Consider the following 19,597-nt stretch of genomic DNA (forward strand, 5'->3'; position numbering starts at 1 on the left):
GGACCCCCCAAAATGCTCCCTAATCAACCTTGTGGTGTAAATCTCCTACTCAGTTGATGGGCATTTGAGTTGTTTCCAGCTTTGGGGTGATTATTAACAAAAGCTGCTATAAACATTCTCATACAGGTCTCCGTGTGAACACAGGTTTTCATTGTTCATGGATAAATAACAAAGGGAGGGGTATTAGTCAGTTCTCGTGCTACTATAAGGAAATACTTGAGACTGGGTAATTTCTAAAGAAAAGATGTTTAACTGACTCACAGTTTCACAGGCTATACAGGAAGCATGGTGACATCTGCTTCTGGGGAGGCCTCAGGGAGCTTTTACTCATGGCGGAGGGCAGGGGGGAGCAGGTGCCTTACATGGCAGGGGCAGGACCGAGAGAGAATAGAGAGGTGCCACACCCTTGTAAACAACCAGACCTCATGAGAACTCACTCACTATCACAAGAACAGCGCCCAGGGGATGGTGCTAACCCACTCATAAGAATCCACCCCCATGATCCAACCACCTCCAACACTGGGGATTATAATTCGACAGGAGATTTGGGTGGGGACACAGATCCAAACCATATCAGGTGGGACTGCTGAGTTGAATGGTAAATGTAGGCTTAACTTCATAAGAAACTCAGCCGGCCACGATGGCTTATGCTTGTAATCCCAGCACTTTGGGAGGCCAAGGCGGGTGGATCACGAGGTCAGGAGATTGAGACCATCCTGGCCAACATAGTGAAACCTCATCTGTACTAAAGATACAAAAATTAGCCAGGTGTGGTGGTGGGCACCTGTAATCCCAGCTACTCAGGAGATTGAGGCAGGAGAATTCCTTAAACCCAGGAGGTGGAGGTTGCAGTGAGCCAAGATCGTGCCACTGCCCTCCAGCCTGGCAACAGAGCGAGACTCTCTCAAAACAACAACAACAAAAACAGAAAAAAAGTTGAAGTCCAATTTTTTCTCTTATGGTTTATGCTGATTATACCTTATCTAAGAAATCTTTGCCTAACCTAAGGCCACTAAAATTTTCTGTTTTCTTCCAGAAGTTTCATAGTTTTAGGTTTTCCATGTAGGTCTATGATCCAGCTTCAGTTATTGTTGTATATGGCAGAAGATACGGCCCTGGGCTCATCCTTCGGCATATTAATGCGCAATTAATTGTCCAACCATTTGTTGATATAATGACTTTTTTTTTTTTTTTTTTGAGACAGGGTCTTGCTCTGTTGCCCAGGCTGGAGTACAATGGTGCAGTCATAGCTCACTCCATCCTTGACCTCTCAGGCTCAAGCAATCCTCCCACCCCAGCCTCCTCAATAGCTGGAACTACAGGCATGAGCCATTGTGCCCAACTGATACAATCACTTTTGATTTTTTATTTTTATGTTATATTTATTTTTATTTCTATATTAACTTTTTATTTCTTTTTCTCCCCACATGACTCATGGGGTCTTTCCTGTCGTCAAGAAAATCATTCGATTATTAATTCATTCGACACCTACTTATTGACACATTTTCCCAGACTGGGTGCGGGTCAGGCTCCTGCCTTGGAGGAGGTGATGGAGTAAAGGAGGGAATGAACCATGGCATGGGGAAGGCCCAGCCTGGGGAAGCTACACTGACCGTGCCTGCTGCTCTGCAAGCCCCCAGGGAGCAGGTTGGAGGCCATCCAGGCCACCTTGACCAGCTGTGGCCAACTGCCACGGTTACTATTGAGACCGCCATTAGAGCAGTTACTACTGTTACCGCTTGAGGCCGTCATTATGAGGCTGAACGGAGGGACAAACGTAGAAATGATAACCAAAAACAAAAGAAACTGTTTTAAAGGAAGAGTCCAGGGGAAGAAGAGGAGAGCTCCCTGCTTCTAGTGAGCAAAGGCAGCCCCGAGCTTCCACAACCCTTTGTACTTATTGGGTAGAAAGAGCAGAGAGGAGGAGGTAACCACTGGTCAGCTGCTTAATTGATCACAGGCTCATATTATTACTAACAGGCTTCAGATATATCTAATCACAAGAAACACTGCGCTTGGGGAATGACTGCCCACAGCATTCCTTCTGAGTGGCAGACGCAGTTTGTCAGTTTTGCCAACATTCTACATTTATGAGAAACAGTTCGCTGTTTACTCATATAGCCTCCAGTGGTATACTGAGTTGATCACGACCCTCACTCTTTCTGCCTCCAACAGCCAGCTCTTCCTTTTTTCTACAACGGAGGTGTCCAATCTTTTGGCTTCCCTGAGCCACATTGGAAGAAGAATTGTCTTGGGTCACACATAAAATATACTAACACTAATGATAGCTAATTAGCTAAAAAAAAAAAAAAAAAATTGAGGCCAGGCACGGTGGCTCATGCCTGTTATCCCAGCACTTTGGGGGGCCAAGATGGGTGGATCACCTGAGGTCAGGAGTTTGAGACCAGCTTGGCCAACGTGGTGAAACCCTGTCTCTACTAAAAATACAAAAAATTAGCGGGCATGGTGGTGGGCACCTATAATCCCAGCTACTCAGGAGGCTGAGGCAGGAGGATCGCTTGAACCCAGGAGGCAGAGGTTGTGGTGAGCCAAGATCGCGCCACTGCACTCCAGCCTGGGTGACAGAGTGAGACTCCATCTCAAAAAAAAAAAAAATTGCAAAATAATCTCACAATGTGTCAGGTGTGGTGGCTCATGCCTGTAATCCTAGCACTTTGAGAGGCTGAGGAGGGAAGATCACTTGATCCCTGGAGTTTGAGACCAGCCTGGGCACCATAGTGACACCCTGTTTCTATTTTTAAATTTCATTTATTAAAAAGCACGTTTTAAAAAAAAATCTCATGTTTTAAGAAAGTTTATAGATTCGTGTTGGGCTGCATTCAAAGCCAACCTGGGCCACAGGTTGGACAAGCTTGTTCTATAGGTTTCTTTTCACATTGCCCATCTTCCTTTGAGTGCAGGAGTCTGAGATGGAGATTAGCATGTAAGAGGCTTATAGGGAGCGCTCCTGGACCAATAGCTGTGGAAGGGAAAGGAAAGAAGCAGAATTGAGCAAAAAGAGAAGTTGAGCTGGCACTGCTGTGTCAACAGAGGTCTCAGCCTACCCTACGGACGTTCTGAAAAATCAGACAACCCTTCTGAACTGCTTGGGTTAGGGTGAGAAGGCCAGGCCTCTGTACCCTGCATCAATCAGGTGGTCCAATCTGAGCAGAGCCAATGACAGTAGCAAAGGACTAACAAAGTTCCAGGTTCTGCAGAGTTTGAGGGAGAAGCCCAGGAGAAGCCTCAGCCTCTTCCCAAGAGGATTCTCCTACTTGTGTTCAAGGTCACACAATCTATGCACTCCAGACAACTGGCAGGACATATTTGCATCCTAGCAAAGCTGAAACCACGAATGTTTTCTCTCTTCTATGCTTACTTTCTGTCCCCTTCCTACAGGTGATATGGGTGGCAAGGCCTATGTGGGGACGCTGCTTTTCTTAGGATAAACTTTGGGGAGGGGTAACAGCTGTTTCAGGATGATGAGTTATCCTGAAAACCCTCCCTCTCAACCACACCTAAAACTGCAGGTAAAACATTTGAGACACTCTTTTGGCATACAAAGCTGAACTCAGAAGAAAGTGAAGGAAGTCCTCAGAGGTCCCAAATGAAGCAGGAGCACAAATCCTTGGGGCTGTCTCAGGGACTCGTTAGAACTTCGGGGAAGTGTTACACTGGAGACATTTGAAATTGGTTTATCATGGAAACCAAATCTGGTTCTAGTGAAAGGCAGCTTGGGCTCTAATGGCTAAAGAAGGAACACAGGTGTTTGGAACTTGTTGCTTTGGGAATTTAACTTCCATAAGGAGAGGACGATTTTGTTTGGCATTCTAATTCTTGGCGGAAACGGTCAGGGAAAAGTGTTTGTATCCACACTTTGGACACTGGGTATCTGGGCTTTCTGATCTCATGCTGTGCAGGGTAAACCTCTCCTTCATGACCTAGGTGTCTGTATTAGTCTGTTCTCATGCTGCTGATAAAGACATACCCAAGACTGGGCAATTTACAAAAGAAAGAGGTTTCATGGACTTACAGCTCCACGTGGCTGAGGAAGACTCACGATCATAGCGGAAGGCAAAGGAGGAGCAAAGGCACATCTGCAGCAGGCAGAGAGGATTTGTGCAGGGAAACTCCTGTTTTTAAAACCATCAGATCTCATGAGACTCATTTACTGTCATGAGAACAGCATGGGAAAGACCCGCCCCCATGAGTCAGTTATCTCCCACTGGGTCCCTCCCACAACACATGGGAATTGTGGGAGCTACAAAATGAGATTTGGGTGGGGACACAGAGCCAAACCACGTCAGTTTCCAATGCAGCTCAACATGATTTGAGATGGAAATAACCTTGAGTACAGGAGTTACTCGATGCTTTGTCTGTCATTGGATTGCAGGAGCTTCAAGAAGCCTTTTCATTTGTTTTTGTTTGTTTAAAATGAGACTCTCACTATCTTGCCCAGGCTGGACTCAAACTCCTGGGCTCAAACTATCCTCCCGCTTCAGCCTCCCAAATAGCTGGGACTACAGGCATGAGCCACCACACCTAGTTCAAGAGGGCTTTGAAGGGTTCTAACAAGGACTGCAGGTGTGTCCTAACACCTGCACTGGTCCTAACAAGACATGCAGGTGTGAGGACAATTACTGGGGAAACAGTCATATGGAAGTAAGTGCAGGGCTTTCTTAAGATTTGATTATTCTCTTCACTGGAAGGAGTGGCTATAACTTGAAGTGGCCATAGGTTTTGCTGTTGATATGGTTTGGGTGTTTTGTTCCCTCCAAACCTCATGTCAAAATATTGACCTCCAATATTGGAGGTGGGGCCTAGTGGGAGGTGTCTGGGTCATGGGGGCGATCCCTCATGAATGGCTTAGTGCCCTCCCTGCAGTAATGAGTGGTAATGAGTTCACCAAGAGCTGGGTGTTTAAAGGAGCCTGGCTCCTCTGCCCCCGTCACTTCTGCTCTCTCCATGTGATGCATCTGCTACCCCTTTGCCTTCTACCATGACTGGAAGCTTCCAGAGGCCTCACCAGAAGCAGATGCTGGCACCATGCTTCCTGTATAGCTTGAATAACTGTGAGCCAGCTAAACCTCTTTCCTTTATAAATCACTCAGTGTCAGGTATTCTTTTACAGCAACGAAAACAGACTAATACGGTTGTTAAACCCAATGGAATGAAAATAGAGACTGGAGAGAAAATCTTCAGCCCCTCCCCTCAACCTCTCAGTCAGCATTCAGGGCTGTTGTGGCCTCAACTGTGTTCCCCTAAAATTCATATGCTGAAGCCCCAACTCCCCCTCCCCTTCTGTGTGACTATATCTGGAGATAGGGTCTTTAAGAGGCAGGTAAGGTTAAATGAGGTCGTAAGGGTGGGGCCCTCACAGAACTGGGGCTTTATAAGAAGAGGAGATTCTCTGTCTGTCTGTCTCTTTTTTTCTCTCTCTCCTTCTGCCATGGGAGGACACAGCAAGAAGGTGACCTTCTGTGAGCCAGGGAGAGAGCTCTCACCAGAACCCAAACATGCTGGCACCCTGACCCCTAACTTCTAGCCTCTAGAATAGCATGAGAAAATGCATTTCTTTTATGTAAGCCACCCCATCGATATTATTTGGTTATGACAGCCCAAGCAGACTAATACGACGACATTGATGAAACACACTTACTACTCAGCATAGAGAACCTGGAGGAAAATGATACACTCTTCAAGCCTCTATTTCTTCCCCTGTGACCTCCATGCCGTGGGATGGGAAGGCTGAACCAGGGCCTTCCAGGGCACCATCTTGCTGCTTCTTGTCCCTCAAAGCTTGCCTAAGTGCAGCCTTCATTAACCCAATTTTCTACAGGGAGCCAGCCAGAGGGTGGTAAATTCCCAAGATCTGTGTCTGTTTTGATTTTGTTTGCTTTTATTTCAGCCTTTATGAAGATAACATATGCCTGTTGTAAAAATCAAAAGGTACAGAGAGCTTATAATAAAAAACAACAGCCTCCTGTCTTATCCTTCCTTCCTTCTCTGGTTCAGCCCCTGGAGGTATCCTGGAGGGTTAGACTGCAGTCTAACCACTTCTAATTGCCCTGTTTCTGGTGGTTATCTCTGAAAGTCTAGATAGTGTACAAATATTACTATTTCTTGATTTTTCAACTTTAACCAAAAGCCATTGGATTCCCACTGTGAAACATGAAGATTCAGCTCACTTCCTTCTCTTCCCCCTCCGCCTATCCCAGTTTGATGGTGGTTGTTGTTATTTGGGTTGCATTGTGTACCTTCTAACTCTAGTAGATGAATCTCTATTTTATGTGGCATCAACTTTTGACAGTATCTCTTTGTAATGCATCTCTTTTCCCAGCAATTCTTTCCACTCCTGACGACCATTTTGATTTTTACATCGTCAAAGTTCTTCACACTTATCATCTGTCCCTGAACTTCAACCAGGTCTTTTCTGTGTTATCCACAGCTTGATTCTAAAAGTTGAAAAGAATAAGATGTTCGTATTTTATGTCCACGCAAATATTTTTTGCTGTTGAATAAAGCAGTATACTAACATATTCACTTTGGGTCCAATGCCCAACCTTGGATCACTCATAGATTATTTCTAATATCAAGGACCAATAGATTCTCTTTTCTCACACTGAATCAATAGCTTACAATCATGTCACATTTAATATTTTTTGAGTTGGGTCATCATTTTCTCATATAATTATTTTTCCTAGAATTTCTAATTGTCTTTTTTGTATTATGTACTTTAATCATATCTCCATCATACTATAAATTCTATGGCATTCCTTTTTCCCTAGGCAACCTCCCTTTTAGAGTCTACTCTTCTTGCTACAATTTTCACTGGTTGGTCTCTGGGCCTAGGGTTACAGGATCCTTGGTGTGTCAGTTTTCTCCCAGAAACCTCTGTGGCCAGTGGCACCTTTGCCTGAGTTCTTGTCCTGTGTCCAGGAAGAGTGAGGTACACAGACAAGTGAAGGGTGAGCAAGACGAAGAGGAGCTTTATTGAGTGTTACAACAGCTCAGTAAGACCCGCAATGTGTAGGTCCTCTCTGTAGGCAGGTTGTCCCATCAAGTGTTCAGCAATCAGCAGAGGGGAGGCCTTGGAAAGGGTGACTCCCCTCTGCAGGTAGGTCATTTGGATGTCTCTGCAGGTCTCTGAAGTTCTCAACAGAGAGGGTAGCTCCTCTCTGCAGCTGGTCGTCCTGTCATCTATCTGCTCAGCTCTGGCTGATCCTGGGGCTTTTATGGGCCTCAGAGAGGAGGCAGTGCATGGGCAGCCATGGGTGGGCTCGGAAAAGGCACCAGTTCCCACTTTAGTCAGTGGGACTGGCAGCCTGGCCCCTAGCCTTCAGGACCTCCCTGGCCTGAAGGTGATGCCTCACCAGGGACCTGCCCACTTCCGCCGGGAATCTGTCTCCTGCTGCTGTTCATGGCACCTGGGCTCAGCCTGACTTTGTTCCAAGATCAGAGCAGGCATCGACAGCAGAAAGAAGCCAGACAGTGGGGGCAGGCACTTCTAAGCCTGCAAGGGCAGGGGTGCCTTCCTGGGACCCCAGCAGTGCAGAGATGCCTGAGTCTGCTGCCACAGTTTGGGTGGCTGCAGTGGCACCTGGGAGGGCAGGGCTCCTGCCTGCTCCTGGCCCCCCAAGAGCACAAAGAAGCTCAGATCTGCAGCTACAACTTGGGTGGCTGCCGCCCCACCAGGAGGGCAGGACTCATGCCTGCTCTGTAGAGTGTGCAGCCCTAGCCCTGCCTCCCAGCATGATGGTAGCACCAGGCCATCTGGAGCAGCTGCTGCCATAACTAGGGTCACCCATCACCTTGGTTTGCCCAGGACTGCGAGGTTCCCCAGGAGACAAGACTTTCAGTACTGAAACTAAAAGTCCCAGCCAACTGGGATGAGTTGGTCACCCTGTCTAGGCCTGAGATCAAACCTCAGAACTTCCCTTGACTCTCTTCTAGGTTGGATTCAGTTTCCTGGATCTTCCTCTTTCTTTGTTGACTCCCTGATTTCTCTGGAGAACATTATCAAACAACTTTTAAAGAAAGGTGGCGGGAGCAGTGGCTCACGCCTTTAATCCCAGCACTTTGGGAGGCCAAGACGGGCGGATCACGAGGTCAGGAGATCGAGACCATCCTGGCTAACACGGTGAAACCCCATCTCTACTAAAAATACAAAAAATTAGCCAGGCGTGGTGGCAGGCGCCTGTAGTCCCAGCTACTCAGAAGGCTGAGGCAGGAGAATGGCATGAACCCGGAAGGTGGAGCTTGCAGTCAGCCGAGATGGCGCCACTGCACTCCAGCCTGGGCGACAGAGTGAGACACTCTCTCTCAATAAATAAATAAATAAATAAATAAAGGCTGCGTTTGTATATGTATATCAAATCATCACATTGTACACCTTAAACATATACAATTTCTATTTGTCAATGGTACTTCGATAAAGCTGGGGAAAAATGTTTAAGTGGGTGTGTTGAAGATAATCTGTGTCCTTACATGTTTGAAATGTCTTTATTCTGCCATGAGGTTTTTAATAGATAATGTAGCAGGATATATAATTCCAGGTTGAAAATAACTTTCCCTTCTAACATTCAGCCATCCTGCACCCATTCCCTTCTAGCACCCAGTGTTACTGGTAGGCAATGTGGTCCTAGTCTGCCCTCCTTTCTGTATGGAGCCTGCTCCTCTTTTTCCTGGGTTCCCCAGCTCTGTTTCCTTTAGCTTTTGCATTTTGAGATTGTGTGTTTTCCAGTCCTTCTACTGAACTTTTCATTTTAGCAAGCGTATTTGTCCATCTCTGGAGCTCTTTGATGGTTCTCTGGGGTTTTCTTATTCCAAGAAAACTGAGCTCTCTTATAGATGGAATATATTCTGCAGTCTCCCTGAGTATATTCATTAGAGGGCTTAAATGCTATCTTCTGTTCCATGAATTATTTCTGCTTCCTCCAGGCCAGTGTTTTTGTTGCTTTTCTGTTTTTTCTCCTTCGCATGGATGGTCTTCAAATGCCTAAGGATCCTCCATGGCTCATTCACGTGTAAGAGGGAAGGACAGGGTGGCAGGTTGGTGTTTCCTCTGCTATGGAGTAAATTGGCCTCCCAATCCCCTCCTGTGTAGGCTGGGGTGGGGGCTTATATGTGGGATGGGCAGGGATTTTCTCTGGAGCATCAGCATCTTCACAGGTGCACACTCGTATCTGGCGGCCTTGCAGTTCAGAGGCCTTAGCTTTCCCCAGCAGTTGTCTTCTTTAGCAAGAAGCCTTCCAGGGTGTCGTTGAGTGAAATGCACAGAGGGTGGGAGAGGGTGAACCGCTACTTATGCAGTTATTTCATAAACAGACTGTCAGTGATTCCCCTGTCCTCAGCAACCACATTTTGCTCTACAGAATCTCTTGCCCTTGAGCCCTGAGTATCGGGGGCTCTGTCTGGTCACTGCCCCCTCTCTCTGCAGTTCCATCCTGAGCTACAGCACTCTCTACCTGTGTAGCAAGCAACACCTCCCATCCACTGTCTCCCAGGGATTGGTGACCCCCCACCCCTGTCTTGGTATTGTGGGTTTATTCCTTTTAGTCTATTACATTTGCATTTCAGGGCCAGGGGGCGGAGGGGAGCTTGGAAGATACTCACAGGCACAGCCTTCAAAACGGAAGCTTTGCCTCAAGATTGAACTGGGGCTTGCCATGAAATAGAGGTTCCCATAACACAAATAAAATTGGACATTTATGGAGGCTTGTGACACGTGAGGCTCTGTATTTCACATGCTGTCTTTTTTAGTTCTCATTGTTTTTATCCTCATTTTACAATTTAAAACTGAGATGTATAAAAATTAAGTAACTTGCGCCAAGTCACATGGCAGAGAAAAAGTGGAGGCAGAATTCTAACCCCCACCCACTCAAAGTGAAATTAGCCAAGTACCTGCCAAGCAGCTGGGGAGATGTTCCTGTGAGCTGCTTCCAAAATCCCCACCCACATTTGTGTTACAGGAAAATTGCACACACCAGGCTTCCTCCAGGAGCTTCCCCCAAGAGAGGCAGCCTTGGGAGCCATCTGACCCAGCCTGGGGCAGGTATGGGGCAGCGTCCTGCCCCTTCCTCTCTTCCATGCCATTAATGGGCCTCAGCTAGAGCCTCCCCTGGGGCCACCTCCTGCTCTGACAGCTGTAGGGAGGAGGAGGGAGCTGAGGCTTCCTTTAAGCTGAGCCTAAGGCAGAGCTGTTCCACGGCATTCCCTCCCCTGGGCTGCAGGTAACACCACCCGAATGAGACAGGCATAAACACAGGGTGGGTCACAGGATAATTAAAAAATTCCAGGCAGCAGTTTTGTTAGAAGCATTGGAACCACAGCGACTCCATCTTGAATAGGGGCTGGGTGAAAACAGGCTGAGGCCTACTGAGCTAGTCACAGGATGAGATGGGAGGTGGGCACAAGATACAGGTCATAAAGACCTTGCTGATAAAACAGGTTGCAGTAAAGAAGCCCGCCAAAACCAAAACTAAGATGGTGACGAGAGTGACCTCTGGTTGTCCTCACTGCTACCCTCCCACCAGCACCATGACAGTTTACAAACACCATAGCAACATCAGGAAGTTACCCTATATGGTCTAAAAAGGGGAGGCATGAATAATCCACCCCTTGTTTAACATATCATCAAGAAATAACCATAAAAATGGGCAACCAGCAGCCCCGTCTGTAGCCATTCTATTATTGCTTTACTTTTGTAATAAACTTGCTTTCACCTTATTCTACAGACTCGCCCTGAATTCTTTCTTGCACAAGATCCAAGAACCCTTTCTTGGGGTCTGGATTGGGACCCCTTTCCTATAACAGTTTCACACAACTAGAGGTTATGGGCCGGTAAAACCCTGAAAACCAGGGTGTGTGGACCAAGCTGGCTGAGACCAACTGGACCCAACATGGTGCTGGATTTGACCCGGGTTCCTCCTAGGACCTCATTATATGCTCATCAACAGCCTAAATTACGCACCTGCCAGCACCAGGACAGTTCCAAGACCACCCGTATTTGGTGTAAAAATGAGTGGCACCACAATTCCGAGAAATGTCCACCTTTTTCCAGGAATTTTCATGAATATCCCATCCCTTGGCTAAAGAAACCCAAAAAGATGAAACCCCAAACCCCGCTGCGCGATCCTGTCTTGCGAACGCCTCACTCCCCCTTCTTGAGTGTGTACTTTTCGCTTTGCAATAAATCTCCATACTTTCACGTTTTCTGACTCATCCTTGAATTCCTTCTCAAAATGGTGTCAAGAGCTGGGGTTGAGGTCCCAACGGCATTCGGGGACCTCCCCAGGCCCATCAGTATCATGAAGAGTATTTGAAGTGACAGCCACTGCGTACTGAAGGACTACCATGGTCAAATACATCAGCTCCAATTCTCCACAACTCTTAAAGAGTGGGACTTGCATCCCCATTCTCCTGATAAGAAAACTGAGGCTCAGCGGTGAAGGAACTTGCCCAAACCGCCCAGCTGGTCAGCGGCAGAGCCAGACTTCAACTGGGTCTGAAATGTGCTCATGCCAGCGTGCCCTATAGACAGCGACAGGACTTCCACCTCCGCCACAGCCTGGCATGGCCCTGTTTAAGTTTCGGTGCTGCAGAAGGAGTAGCACTCAAATATAAAATTTTCTTTTTTAATTATCAGCAAGGCAAATTACTTCTATAGAAGGGTGCGCCCTTACAGATGGAGCAATGGTGAGCGCACACTTGGACAAAGGAGGGGAAGGGGGCTCTTATCCCTGACGCACGTGGCCCCTGCTCCTGTGTCGTTCCCCTATTGGCTAGGGTTAGACCGCACAGGCTAAACTAATTCTGACTGGCTAATTTAAAGAGAATGATGGGGTGAGTGCTTTGGCAGGAGTCAGGGCAGAGCAGGTAACAGGTAATCTGAATGAGTTAGGGTGGAGCAAGTGATCAAATGAGTTAGGGTGGAGCAGGTGATCAGAATGAATCAGGGTGGAGTACGTAATCAAAAAAGGTTGCTTTACGAGAAAGTTTAAAAGTAGAAGGCAAAGAATTGAACATACTGACATATTAATTCTTTGAAAATAAATTTAGAACTCATATCTAATAGCCCTAAGCGGCAGCCAGGCCCGAAAGCCTGGGATCAGGCTCAAGCGGCCCCTAGCCAAGGCGTTCCCAACGCCACTGGGTTGCAACTCTTGGGAGTTTTCAAGGGTGGACCTTGGGCACTGCCCCCTTCAGACCCATTGTCTGGGAAAAACAGCCACCTGATTGTTGGCCACGATTCCAGATTAATCCTTCACCTGCCTGGCCCCTGCTGACCACTTGACCCAGTGCTGTGCCCCAGCCAGAGATGTGTCCTTGCAGCCAGCAGCACTTCCTTCAGCATTAATCACATTTACAGCTGGCTCACAGAGCTGGCAGCCTGGCAGATGCAGCTGCGGAGAATGTGGGTCGAGGGGTGGTGGTGAAAAAAAAACAAAAAAAAACTCGCGGAGTCCAGGGAAGGGGGAGGGGGTGTGGGTGGGAATGACGGGAAAGGAACAGGATGTAAGGTCTAACTTTTAAGGGTAATTGTCACAAAGATTGGAGATTGTAGAGAAAACATTTGCAAAAGCATCTAGCCCACTGCCTCCCCTTTCCCAGAGGAAGTCGGTGCCAGAGACCAAGGAGGTAGGGAGGGGGTCTTGGTGCAGAGGGGGCACCAGGAAGGGCTGGAACGGGGCACTAGGTTCTCCGGGCAGGAAGCGACGCACAGAGCCACTGGGCGGGGCGGCCGGAACCCCAGGGGAGCTCCCGCTGACTGCCAGGCTCTTAGCAGGCTGAGCTCATGCAATTGCCCTGAAGACCCCGAATGGAGATCGCACCGTCCCCCCCCTCACCGATGAGTCTCACTCCACTTTATGGCAGCCTTGCCTCAAGAAATTTCTATTTTCACCACCAAGGGTTGGTCTTGGGCTTCGGCCTTGGATCCTGCCCTCTGGGGACCCCTCTCCTCCTTCCCGACTTGGGAGGAGGAGAAGGCAGGGCTGGGGCGGGTGAGCAGCCGAGGGTCTGCAGGCAGAGCTCCTCATGCATAAAACAGGAGAGCTTTTCCTCCGCAGCTGATCAGAACCTCTGGGCCGAAAGACTGCAAATGAAGGGCCTCGTCAAGTCATTCCCTTGCAAATGAGGCTGCGGCTCCGGGGCGCCTTTTCCTCTTTAATACCTCATCAACACCGCAGGTGACCCGGAGCCCGCTGCTCGGCCGGGCAGCTCTTTGGCACATTTCAATTAGCTTGACGGGTGCCTGGTAAACGGCCGAGGCCGGCTGCGGGCACCTGCAATCCCCGACCCCCGACGCCCTCCCTGAGACCCTGGAGACGCGGCTCCGCCCCCAGCGGTAATTAGGAGATGTTCAAGGCCTTTGTCCCCAAAGCCCAGCCCAGCGGGAGAGATGAGCCCTGCGGTCCTGCCGCGCACTCGACCGCCAGCCTCTCGGGAGTCAAGGGATCCGCCTTTAGGGTGTAAGTGGGGCTGGGGGGCCTCGGGAGAGGAAGGGTGGTGTTTGGGGGAGTCCAGGCCAGTTCTTAAGGCAGACGGCTACGGGCCACGTCCGGTGGCAGAGCTCAGCTTCAGATAAACCCAGAGATGAAGAAAACCTCAAGCCGCTCACCCTCTGGGTGCCTCAAAGTCATTCTATCTGTAACATAGGCTAATGAAATTACCTACCTTGCAGGGAGTTAGGAGTAAATGAGATGATCTGGGTATAGCCTTTCCCGCAGTATCTGGAACTTAGGAAGTGCTCAGTAGGGGCCAGGCGCGGTGGCTCACTCCTGTAATCCCAACACTGGGAGGCCAAGGCGGGCGGATCACCTGAGGTCAGGAGTTCGAGACCACCCTGGCCAACATGGCGAACTCTTGTCTCTACTGAAAATACAAAAAATTAGCCGGGTGTGGTGGCGCACGCCTGTAATCCCAGCTACTCAGGAGGCTGAGGCAGGAGAATCGCCTGAACCTGGGAAACGGAGGTGGCAGTGAGCCGAGATGGCGCCATTGCACTCTGGCCTGGGCGACAAGCGAAACTCCGTCTCAAAAAAAAGAGAACGTGCTCAATAGATGCTAGCCACAATTTTTGCTAACATTCTATCAGCACTTTCCCTCAGTGCAGATATCAAACCCACCACAGAGTGTACAGTGGTCCTACTATAGAAACAGCCACTTACCGTGAGAAGGAGGATGAATCACTTAATTCTTGAGCATAAATAATGTACCTATTTTGCCTGGCGGGGTGGCTGATGCCTGTAGTCCCAGCACTTTGGGAGGCCGAGGCAGGAGGATCGCTTGAGGTCAGGAGTTCGAGGCCAGCCTGGGCAACATAGCAAGATCCCAACTCTACAAAAAGTAAAGAAATTAGTTGGGCCTAGTAGTGTGCCCCTGTAGTCCCAGCTACTGAGGAGGCTGAAGTGGGAGGGCCACTTGAGCTCCTCAACCTCCTGGTTGAAGCTGCAGTGTGAGCTGTGATTGGGCCACTGTGCTCTAGCCAGGGCAACACAGTGAGATCCTGTCTCTAAAAATAAAGTACCTATTTTGTGGGGTTACCTGGGGGACTGACAGATAACAGAGCTCAAGTGCTCTTTAAGGACTTTGAACCAGATTGCTGCATCCAACTCCTGGCCCCACCCCACCTAGCTGTGTGACCTTGGGCAAATTACTTAAAGTCTCTATGCCTCTGTTCCTCCTCTGAGCATGAGGGCGTGTAGTAGTTCTTGTTAGGTAACTAGAGCACCCTAATGGCGCTGGTCCCTCGGCCATGCTGTTGGCCCTTCAGTCCCTTCGCCTTGGTGACGACCAACCAAAGGCCCTGAACCTGATTACAGTATTCAGCTAACTAGGGGATGCCCTCTTAGCCCTCACTGCCTCTCCGTCCATGGGAGGCTCCGCATCCCTGCCGGCCGACTCTCCCCTAAAATGCCTTTTAGACAATCTGGCTACCCTAGGCCTTGCTGCTGACCTTAAACCCAAGCGCCTAATCAAATTCTGCACGCGAGATTGGCCAACCTACCCCTTAGACAACCAAAGTAAATGGCCCCCTTACGGGACCCTAGACCCTGAAATTCCCCAGGGCCCTTACAATGATTGTGCACACGGGAGATTGGGCAGAGATCCCCCATGTTCCTAACTTCTCTTATTAGATGATAAGCCTCACTTCTTTCTGTCCCTGTTAACCCTAACCACAACAAGTGTCATGGGTGGCCTCCACTCCAAAAGCCTTTCCCAACCCTCTCCCCTTCCTACTTCCGATTTTAACCCTGCTGACGAACCGCCGCCATATCACCATCCCCAATCTCGCCCCTCCGCCACCGCGCCGCCGCCAACAACCCCAGCCCTACCCATCGGAGCGCAGGCAGTCCCCGACCACAATCCTGGCTGCAATTATACTCCCAAGACGGTGTCACAGCCCGAGACCACTTTGCCACCTGTTTAATAACAGGTCTCCGGAAGGCAGCTCAAAAGGCAGTCAATTTTGATAAACTCCACAAAATCATCCAAGAAAAACATGAAAACCCGTCCGCCTTCCTCGCCCGCCTTACACAGGCACTCCAACAACACACCAACATGGACCCTAAAGCCCCCGACAGCAGACAACTTCTCATGTTCCATTTCTTCGCACAAAGCTTCCCAGACATTCGGGCCAAACTAAAAAGGCTAGACAGAGGTCCCTTTACCCCGCAGACCGAGATCCTCGCCACCGCATTCAAAGTCTACCACAACCATGACAAGCAGGCAAGGAGGCAAAAGTGCCTTCAAGGCCCCAACCCAACCTGTCAGACGCCCTGCCTCTATGTCCACTCACCGCCAACCCCCTGGACCCTGCTTTAAGTGTGGGAACAAAGGTCATTGGGCTCGTGAGTGTCCTAATCCCAGGCCACCCAAAAGACCGTGCCCCAAGTGCCAACAATGCGGCCACTGGGCGACTGACTGCCCCAGCTCCCTCGGGGGAGATGGGCCAGACCCCATCCTAAAGCCGATCTCATTAAGTTGGCAGCCTACGACTGATGGGGCCCTAGGACCTCTTCCCAACACACACCATCACCACGCAGGAGCCCAGGGTGCCTCTTGCGGTGAGTAGGCGTCTCGTCATTCCCCTCCTACTTCCTCGGTTCTGCAGGAGTATTAAGGTGCTGTCTCCACCTCTGGCCCTCCTATAGTCAAAGTAGGGGGCCACCCCATGCAGCCAAAGACCACCCCGCCCCTAACATGCTCTCATAAGTTCCTGATCATGCCCCAGTGCACCCCTTCCTTTCCTCACACTTCCCGGCGTCTCCAGCGACATCTCTCAAGCCGCCGAAGACCTCCTTCAGCAACTAGACTCCTCCTCTGTTTCTGTCTCAATACAGCAGTCTTGGCTCCTACTTCTGCAGGAAGGAATCCAACTCCTAAACGCCTCTAATATCTCTCCCTCCAACTGCTTCCTATGTGCCAGCCTTAATAAACCGCCTCTTATTGCTGTTCCTGTTGCCCTCCCAAACACTACCAACACTTCTGATCATTCAACACCCCCTTAATATCCAGTATTCCCCTCTTCAATATGTCCCAGGCCGTTACCTGCTACACAGACTCCCCTGAATCCTTTTCCTTCTGCAATACTCCACCTCCTACCCTAACTCTTCCGCCCCCAGTGGATACTTCTTCTGGTGTAACCACACTCTTTACAAAACAATCAATTCCTCCATCAATACCACCTGCTTCCCCGTCACACTCCTGCCACAACTTACCCTCCTCTCCCTTTCCGAAGGGACCACCGCCTTCAACCTTAACCACCGTCCCATGAATCAGGCCGCAAGAAGAAGACGGGCTGTCTTTATACCTGCCATCCTTGGCCTCTCCCTTGCAACCTCCCTTCTAGGCTCCGCTCTAGGGGCCACCTCCCTCGGATACGGAGTCTCACAGGTTAATGAATTAAAGATACACCTAGAATCCACTATCGAACAAACTGCGCAGTCATTAGCCGCCCTGCAATGACAAATCACCTCTTTAGCCGGAGTAGTCCTCCAAAACCACAGAGACCTAGACCTCCTGACAGCTGAAAAAGGAGGCACATGCATTTTCCTCCAAGAAAGCTGTTGTTACTTTATTAATGAGTCCCAGGTTGTCGAGACTAACATAAAACATCTTAATGACATAAGACAAAAACTCCTCGAAACAAACACAGGCTACTCACTTTGGGACACTCTAAAAATGCCTCTTTTAGCTTGGGTCCTACCCTTTCTCAGACCCCTCCTAGGAATAGCAGCCTTTTGTACCCTCCTCCCCTGCCTAATAAAGGTCATGCAACAACGAATCTCCTCCTTATCTAACCAGACTTTTAACCAGCTTCTCATCAGGCACTACCAACTCCTAGCAACCAAAGAAGACGACCAGGACTCACCTACCCATGGCCTCCACCTCCAGGACCTGTAATTTCTTAGATTTCCTCCAGGTGCTCCAAGAAGATACATGACTCATAGCAGATCCTTCCCTGCCATACGGATGGCTCGCGTCCATAGATGACCTCTACTTACAAGGGACATTTTAGACTTCACACCCCAGGAAGTATTCACCTTTAGTGCCGTCTTCCTTGGCCTCCTGCTATTGCTCTGCCCCTACAGTCCTCCAATATCCCTTCCCATGACACCCCCGTTCAGCAGGAAGTAGCCAGACGAACAGCGACGCCCACCTCCCCACTTAAAAAACAAAAAAGGGAAGAATGTTAGGTAACTAGAGCACCCTAATGGCGCTGGTTCCGGGTTCTTGTTCCTCAGTGCAAACCCGCCAAAGGAAAAACCAATCAGAGAGAGGTGTTTTTCCCACCTCGCTCTAAGCCCCACCCCAACCAATCACAAACATCCACGTAGCCCTCCTGAGCATAAAAGAAGCAAACCCCCCACCGCGCTCTCTCTCTCTCTCTCTCTCCTGCCCTGCCTAGCCTGCTGCCCCCAATAAAGATCTCTTGGCTGAACCGGTGTGCCGTGGTCTTAAGTCTGAGCGTCACTCTTTCAGTTCTCACTACTAGGATTATAAGGCATTGCTAGAGAATACTTTTCGTAAAGGAATATCATGGCTCCATCAAATAGAACAAACACGTGTCCATGATTTTATTTAACTCATTAATTCACGAGGAATCCTGCAAGGTGCTACAACCAAGTTCAAAGGAGAATTCAAAGAGCACACCTAAGTAGGAGTCAGGAATGCGGAAATGAATTTACAAATAGATGCAAAACTGGCCACAAGGCAGGAATCAATTGCATTCCATCCAAAGCTTCCTCCTTGGCACTGAGCTTGGGTGTGGGGACCCCTTGCCACGGCTTCTGAGGCCAGAGCTCCTGGGGTCATCAGGGCCTCTCCAGCCATTCCTTTTCAGGACCTGTCACCTTGTAGGGAGCCTCCTAGGACTGGGACACAGGTTCCCCCACCCTCCTAGCCCTTAGGGGTGGATGAGAGAGAGAGAGAAAGAGAGAGAGGGAAAGAGAGAAAGAAAGAGAAAGTGCCCTGAATTCGGATTCTTTTAAAGTGAGGACAGGCCGGGCGCGGTGGCTCACGCTTGTAATCCCAGCACTTTGGGAGGCCGAGGCGGGCGGATCACGAGGTCAGGAGATCAAGACCACGGTGAAACCCCGTCTCTACTAAAAATGCAAAAAATTAGCCGGGCGTGGTGGCGGGCGCCTGTAGTCCCAGCTACTCGGAGAGGCTGAGGCAGGAGAATGGCGTGAACCCGGGAGGCGGAGCTTGCAGTGAGCCGAGATTGCGCCACTGCACTCCAGCCTGGGTGACAGAGCGAGACTCCGTCTCAAAAAAAAAATAAAATAAAATAAAGTGAGGACAAATGACACATTACCATGCTGGGAAATTATCCTGCCCCAAATGGTCACCACTACTTTAAAATGTTGCCTTGCCTCTGTTCAGAGGGGGGCTTCTCAGTTCACCCAGGAGGGAGAGACCCTCAGAACTCTGCCAGTCACCTTCTCAGGGAAGCCTTTCCTGTCTTCACCTCCCACCTCATCTCAGCAGCCCGGCTCTGCGTTGCCAGAACTCCAGGGCTCAGCTCAGGCCCTACAGGTGTGGTCTGTCTCCCTGCAATGACCCAGGAGCTCCCTGAGGGCAGGGCTGGGTCTTCATCTCTCCACTGTCTGGCATCATCCTAGCAGGGATGGAGCTCAACACACAGCCCAGCCGCAGTCCCCAATGAATGAGCAAACGCTGAGTCTTGGTTCGAGGCTTGGTTCATGCAGCAGGCTCGTGCCTTGGCCCTGGGAAAGCTCCCAGATGAGTAGGGCTGGGCAGAGGTGCAGGGCCCTCAGCCTCTGGCTTACCCCACTCTCTTCCACTCTACTCCACTCCACTCCCGTCTCCTCGATCCACCCCACCTCTGCTAGTTACGGAAGCTCCTTGGAGATTCCTCTTGAATTTTCATTAATTTCTATTGAATAATTAAAACCAGGAAATTAATACTTTCATCCTAAACCTGAATTGCAGTGTGTGGTTTTTCATAATTATAATTCCACTGTAGCATTAAACGTTCAAGTGAGCCATCCCTCTCGAGGGGCAGAGGGGACAAAGAGCTATGTCCTGGGGGCTTAAACACAGTATTTGGCTCAGGATAGGCAGGCAG

This window comes from Symphalangus syndactylus, chromosome 14, assembly GCF_028878055.3.
Source record: "Symphalangus syndactylus isolate Jambi chromosome 14, NHGRI_mSymSyn1-v2.1_pri, whole genome shotgun sequence".
Taxonomy (NCBI): Eukaryota; Metazoa; Chordata; class Mammalia; order Primates; family Hylobatidae; genus Symphalangus; species Symphalangus syndactylus.